The sequence below is a fragment of the Gossypium arboreum genome, chromosome 1 (genome assembly GCF_025698485.1).
Source record: "Gossypium arboreum isolate Shixiya-1 chromosome 1, ASM2569848v2, whole genome shotgun sequence".
Lineage (NCBI taxonomy): Eukaryota > Viridiplantae > Streptophyta > Magnoliopsida > Malvales > Malvaceae > Gossypium > Gossypium arboreum.
Window position 1 is genome coordinate 86,110,218 of NC_069070.1, and position 7,662 is coordinate 86,117,879.

Genomic DNA, 7,662 nt, shown 5'->3' on the forward strand with positions numbered 1-7,662 from the left:
TTACTTCTTTTTCCTTGAAGTCCGATGCACCACCCACCTCTCCCATAGGTGGAAGCCTTGTCGATGACTCGGCCAACTCCGACGCTTCACTCGATTCGAGCCTCATTGTTCCTAGCTTCACTATTTTCATCGCAACTTCTTCCTCTAAGTTTGATGACAAACTCACCTCTCCCTTGGGTGGAAGCCCCTCCGACGACTCTCTATGCTCGGGCGTTGCCTTTCCTTTGACTACGGCTTGCTTTGGACAGTTCCGCAACTCATGCGGACCACGGCACAAGAAGCACTTTACTCGCTTCTTTTTGCTCTTCTTAGCCCTCTTGGCTTCGGCTATTCCCTTGCTCGAACCAAGCTTCTTGGGCTCCGTATCTGCTCGATCATTCCCATCGATAACAGACTTCCTCGGACACTTCCGCAACCGATGCGGACCATGACATAAGAAGCACTCGACTGGCTTATTCTTGCTTTCGGCCTCCTTAGGTTCAACACCCCTTGCGCTCGAACCAAGTCCCAAGGCCTTACCCACCGGCTTCTTCCTAAGCGCGGATTTTATCGGACATTTCTTTAGCATGTGTAGACTGTCGCAGAGAAAGCATTTCAGCTTGTCCCTTCTCTTCTTGGTTTTCTTCCTCCCAACTCGTGGTTTCCCATTACCACAATTGTCACCGTTGTCATTGCCATACTCATCCGTATCTTCCTTATGATTCTCTTCACATACGCCTCTTTCCTCGGACTTGGAAGATCTAAGCTTGTCTTTCCCTAGACCAAGCTTAACCACGGATACCGCTACCTTCATGGCTTCCGACAGCTTTTGGACACCTCTTTGTTCCACCTCCTGTCTGACCCACGGCTTCAATCCCTCTTGAAAAGCAAGCATTGCTTCTCTCTCGGTCACATTCGAAACTTGGAGCATGAGTTCTTTAAACTCACAAACATACTTCCCCACTGTGCCCCGTTGTGTTATTCCTTGCAACTTTGCCCGAGCTTCTTCCTCGGCAAACTCCGGGTAAAACTGTCCCTTCAACTCGCATTGGAACTTCTCCCAAGTTCCAATCTCACATTGCCTTTTATCTGTGGTCCTACCTCGCCACCATAAAAGCGCAATATCAATAAGAAATAATGAAGCAGTTTGTACCTTATCCGTATCATCCACGATGCCTTTGGCACAGAAGTAGTTTTCCATCCTCCACAAGAAATTGTCCACATCACCTGCAGACCTTGTCCCCACAAACTCTTTCGATTCCGGGACACACTCGCTACTGAGTGCTGCACTCGACACTCCTTCTTCCACCGCTGCTCGACACAAGGCCAGCTCTCCCTCGAGCTCCTCTATTCTTGTGCTTAAAGTTAGCGTCGTGGCCATTGTTTCCTCCTTCAAAGCCTTCACCATGGCTTCGAGAGCATTGTTCCTCTCTGTCAGCTTCTTCCTTTGGGAATCTAGCAACTCTTGCATGTTATCCCTTTGGGAAGTTAGACACGTGGTCACAAATTCTCTGAACTGCTCCTTCATGTCTTCAATGCTTTCCCCACGAGCATTGTCAGACTCTTTAACGTCTTCCATGGACTCCTCAAGTTTACCCACGCGTACCTCTATTGCCGACAGCATCTCCCTCAAAGACTTTCTTGCCCATATTTGTTCGAACTCTTCTTTCGACATCCAAACAGTGCCTTTGAACCAACAGCTCAGATACTTCTTGGTTCGAACTCTAGCTCTGGTACCACTTGTCACGGGGCTAGACCTTTCGTCTCGCAATCCGTGCGGCCTTAGGCGATTCGCTCGTCCAAACTCGCCCAAGTCACCTTTACTCGAATGAGGATTCCTTAAGAACTCCTCCAAGGCACCAACTCAGACAATGGAAGACTTCTTATGCCAAAAGAAGCTTAAAAGAACAACGAAAAGGGACGCTTGAAAAGTGTTTGAGTAAATGCTCTCTATTCTCTTATTCACAAAGAATAATGAAACAATGAATGGAGTGAGTACAAATGAGGGGGAGGCTCTCTATTTATACTTGAGCTCCCCCAAAACCGACGGTCAAGATACAATTACATCGACGGACGAGATTAAAGGGTACCTACCATCAAATCTCTAAAAATATAATATCATATCTTCTAAGATTACATATCTTAGATAAGATATGTAATCTTATAAAATAATATCTTATAAGATTCCATATCATATCTAAGATCTCTAAGATTATAATATCATATCTTTTAAGATCATGCTTCCATATTTGTAGATGGACCTTCAATCTCTTCAAGCAACGGGCCAGTCCGATTGGGCCAACCAGACTTTAATCTGACAAGTTTCTCCAACAGTTCCTTGAATCGGGCCAGCTCACGTGGGCCAAATGATCCCCATCTAAGTAATAGACCTCCATCAGATGCATTTGGTTCGATGGTCACGGGCTTTGAACTCTGGCCCGTGACACTAGACTCCCTTAGGTACAATCCTCGAAGTACTCATCCACTCCGTTTTAATTATATTACAACTGGACCAGTATACTTGTGGATATCGCCTCATTGATATATCTTTCACTGTAGTATTAACACTCTAGAGCTAGTACGTCCAGAGGCAGTCAAGTTGTTGGTGCCGTTTCCGAGGAGGCAACGTCACTAGTTTGATTTTAATTTTTGCACTCAGTAAGGATAATTAGGAAACAATTTTATTTTCTTTATTATTAATAATCTTCTCTTTCTGGGTCTAGTGTATGACACGTAGTAGGGAAACACCTATTAAAGCAGTCACAGATCCAGAGAGAATTATTGGCAGATATCATCAACAGCAACAGCAACAATAGTAGATGTAAGATCCATCACCACCTACTGAAGGCAACATAGCACACAAAAATTTGTTGTTCGACGACGCTAATGATAATGCCTTAGGAGATCCACCAGCACCATACATAGGAGATCCACCAGCACCATCACAGCTATACGTGAACTTACACATGGGTCATAACGAAAGAACCCTAAGGGATTACACATTACCAAGTCTGAACATGGTTTAGGAAAACATAACGAGGCCGGCTATTACAGAAAATAATTTTGAGATTAAACCGGCAATGGTTCAGATGATTAAGAATAATATGCAGCTTAGGGGTACAATGATAGAGGATCCAAATTAACACTTAAAATGGTTTCTCCAACTGTGTGATACTTTTAAGTATAATTGTAACACCCCTTACCTATATTCACAATCATAATAGGGTTACGAGGTATTACCGATCAATCAGCATTATTTAACATACATAATTCATACATTTATGCATTTATACTCGAATGCCATTCAATCATATACACATTGTCCCTTATAAGGGCCTACAAGGCCTTAAACAAACTTTAGAAGTGGTTCGGGACTAAGCCGATAACATATGAAAATTTTAAAAACTTACAAAAAATTTCAAACATAAAAGGGTCACACGCCCGTGTGAACAGGCTGTGTGCCTCACACAGCTCTAGACACACTCGTGTCCCAGACCATGTGAAAACAGGGCATACATACTGACTTGGGTCACACAGCCAACCACAAGCCCGTGTGCCCTTTGAAGTGGCCATACACACCAGTGTGCCAAGCCGCGTACTAGGCCATGCCAAACCTGTAGGGTATACTAACTTATACAACAAGGCCAAGTCACACGCACTTGTGCTAGACCGTGTGCCTTTTAGAGGGGTATACTAACTTGTGCCACACGGCCAATCACACGCCCGTGTGTGAGGTTGTGTGGAGCATACTGACTTCAATTTAATTTAACACCAAGGGGCACATGGTCGTGTAACCTAATCATGTGTTGCGCACGGCTGAGACACACGCCCGTGTCTCTACCCGTTGGGACAAAAATAAGCCATTTTCAAAGCCAAATTGCCACCCTTTTTACACATACCTACACAAGTTCATATGGTAACATTTTAAGTCACAAATATGCAGCCAAAGTTCACCAACCAACATATAATCATACATTATCCATTTCAACTAAATTTAATACCCATTTCTATACCATTTACTCAATCAAATACCAAACAATTTAACTTGCTTTACTAAGCATAATTCACATATATATTTCATTTAACTAAACCAATTCAAACATACATAAACACTTTCATTCAACATAGGGCTATTACTAAACATTAAGAGTAGAATTATTTGCATATTCATAAACATCATCAAGTTCATCAACTTATGCCAACACAAATGGCCAAATACATGTTCATCAAACATGCCCAAAATGACTCAAGCCTATACATGCCATATACCATATATACATCGCTTCAAAAGTACCAAAATAGATGTTCGATAGTGCGATGAAGTCTCTGATGATTCTCAGATCCGAGCTAGTTTCGTAGAACTATAAAACATAGACAAATAACACAAAGTAAGCTTCATAGCTTAGTAAGTTCGTATGTGAACATGAAATAATTACAGCATTCATTAACAACTTAAGTTGGACAATATCCTTATCATTTAAAGCATCAATTCATAAATTAACATAAAGCTTATCCATATCTTAATTCATAAGTTCACAACTTTATCAACTCGATACTTGAATAGTTGTTATCTGTACAAATACATTTTTATTTCTCATCAATACTCTTATTAAACCACTCCGTTTTACAAATGCTCACGATACAATTTTATCAATTTTCTGATGCCATGGTCTTTCATTCGTATGTCATAACCTGGTTATGGTCTTATTATTTGATTGCCATAGCCAGGCTATGGTCTTATACGGCAACTTGCCTTACTCAATTCGTACTTTTCATTTAATATCTCGACATTTATTCAATAGAATAATTAATATCTCAATTTCATCCATCAAAGTAGATAGGTACACATTTAAGTTCAATTATACAAACTTACATCGAGTATGAAAACAGTGAAATGAGTCAATTACTCGATAACCTTGCCTTTCCCCCGATCTAATTCCAGATTCCTGCTTTCTTGATCTAAATGTATTCAAAATTAACTCATTTAATCTTCTACTCATTCAATTTAGTCCAAAAAATAAACATTTGGGCATTTTTGCATATTAGCCCCTAAATTTTCACATTTTATCAATTTAGTCCCTATTTCACAAATACACAAAATTCGCACAATTCAATTTAACTCATGCTTAGCCGAATTACCTATAGGTCCCTAGAAGCCTATAACTTTCATTTATTTCATATTTAAACCCCTCAATTTGTACATTTCACAATTTAATCCATATTTGACATTTTTGTCAAAAATCACTTTACAAAACAGTAAAATCTATCATCAATCTTTCATATTTCATCTTAAAACATCAAATAACTCAAATATTCAACAATGGAAACTCTCAAAATCTTCAACATTTTCAAAATCTAAGGTATGGGCTAGCTAGATTGAGCTGCAACGATTACAAAAACATAAAAATCATCAAAAACTGAGCTAAAATCGTACCTTAATTAAGCTAGGAATGTGCCAAATGCTCAAGCTTGTTTAATGGCTTTCTCAAGCTCTATTTTTGGTGGAATGAAGAAGAATATGAAAGCATTTTTCTTTTGTTTCTCTAAATCATCAATTAATAACTAATTTACTATAATACCCTTGGTTATAAACATATAAAAACTTATAATGGATGGCCATAATTTCCCACTTACAATACCAATGGTATAATATCATCATAAATACCTTTGGTTTAATAAATCATAGCAGTTAAACACCTTTAACAAATAGAATGAAACTTTTACATTTTATGCGATTTAGTCCTTTTTCTCAAATTGACTATTCAAACAACAAAATTAGCTCGCGAAATTTTCACACATATCAAATAACATATTGCAAACACCAAAAAAAATATTAAAATAATTTTTTGACATTCAATTTTTGGTTTCAAAACCACTGTTCTGATTTAGCTAAAATTGGGATGTTACAATAACAGGGTCACTGACGACGCTATTCATCTTTGATTTCCCCTTTTATTTTATTGATAACATCTTTTCTTGGTTAGATTCGTAGGCACCAAGGTCTATCATGACACGGGATGAGCTTGCTAGAAAGTTCTTGCAAAAGTTCTTCCCTATTAATAAAGCAGTTCAACTAAGAAGAGAGATTGTTATCTTTAGATAGATGGAAGAGGAAAGTTTTAATGAGTCATGGGAGCACTTCAAAAAGTTTATTCAAAACTGCCCACACCATAAATTCCCTGAATGGATGCAAATGCAAGATCAGGACTAGACAGAGCAACAGTAGGAGCCCTCAAAAATAGAACGTATGAGGATGCGTATGAAATAATTGAAAACATGACATTAAACTCCAATCATTGGCCCATTGAAAGATTCACATATCGCCCGAAACTTGCAACGGTGAAAGTTATCCAAGAGGATGACAAGTATCAATAGTTAGTGTAACACCCCTTAACCCCAAACCGTCGCCGGAATAGGGTTATGAGACATTACCAGACATATCAGACAACTTATAAAATAATTCACAAATAAAATAGCATTCATAGTATAATGTAATAGTTAAGTCCCAATAATAGACGCTCTAAGCCAAAACGTAAATTAAAAGTGAAACGGAACTTGTTCGAATTCTCCGGAAATTTTTTGTAATTTTATAAAAATTTCGATAGCATTTTTGCTTATTTTTACATAAAACCCCTGCAAAATTCAAACCCAAAACAATCCAATATCAATACTCTAACCAATGATTAGGTATACTAAATACATCCAATTTTTATCAAAATAATAATTTAATACCTTAGTTTAAACAATATAACATATTTGTATATATGTATAATTAATAACTTGTATTTCATTTCAATTATTTAATACCAAATTTACCATTTCATAACTTTATATCATATTCATAATCCAAAATATTATAATCATTTATATACAACCAAAATCATTTAACCTAAATGTATATACATAATTCATATTCAACTACCTAGTACATGCCACTTAAGAAAAGGAAGAAATACATCACCAATATTTTCTTGTTGGATTCAGGCGGGTTTGATTTGGATGCTGGACCGGATCCGAAACTCTAATGACCTACGCACGGAAACAACTGTACAATGAGTATTTCATACTCAATGGTCTTACTATAAATCAAAACTATTTAACATTAATAAATTACAAACACCAACCATAAACTTTATAATCATTTAAACTAATTATATATAATTATATTACTTCATAACTCTTAAATTCATATTTTTCACATACTAACTCAATTCATAATTTAACTCATACATTCTTTCTCATACTTTTCAATAGTGTCAAAATAATTAATCTCATTTTCAAAATTTCATTTCAATTATTTACCCTATTAACAAGGCTCGGACTCTAGAAGATACACGGATTCCACCCAAACACACCAGAATATCCAGCCCAAACACACCCAAAATATTATAAATCCTCCATAACACACCAATAAGGCATTAAATGCCTTTTCAGATAAACCGAATATATAATAACAGAAACATCTTTTTAGCTAAACTACAAACTTCCTCATCATATCACAAATCCAATGGCATGCCATTTGTATCAAATCTAGTCGGACAAGTTAATAGGATATTATTTTACTTTTCCAATTTCAATTTCATTTCCACAAAATTTTCAGTACTCAATCAATTAAAAATCTACTATCTTAATTCATATACAAATTAATTTTCACATATACTCATATTTAATTTCAAATATAAT

General features: G+C 37.1%; 1 non-coding gene across 1 annotated transcript; it reads right to left on the reverse strand.

Annotated features, from left to right (window-relative positions):
• Positions 1–6,050: 6,050 nt before the first annotated feature.
• Positions 6,051–6,156, reverse strand: LOC128281923 (small nucleolar RNA R71). Its single transcript, XR_008272207.1, has one exon. It is a non-coding gene; the product is annotated as a small nucleolar RNA R71 (small nucleolar RNA).
• Positions 6,157–7,662: the final 1,506 nt, after the last annotated feature.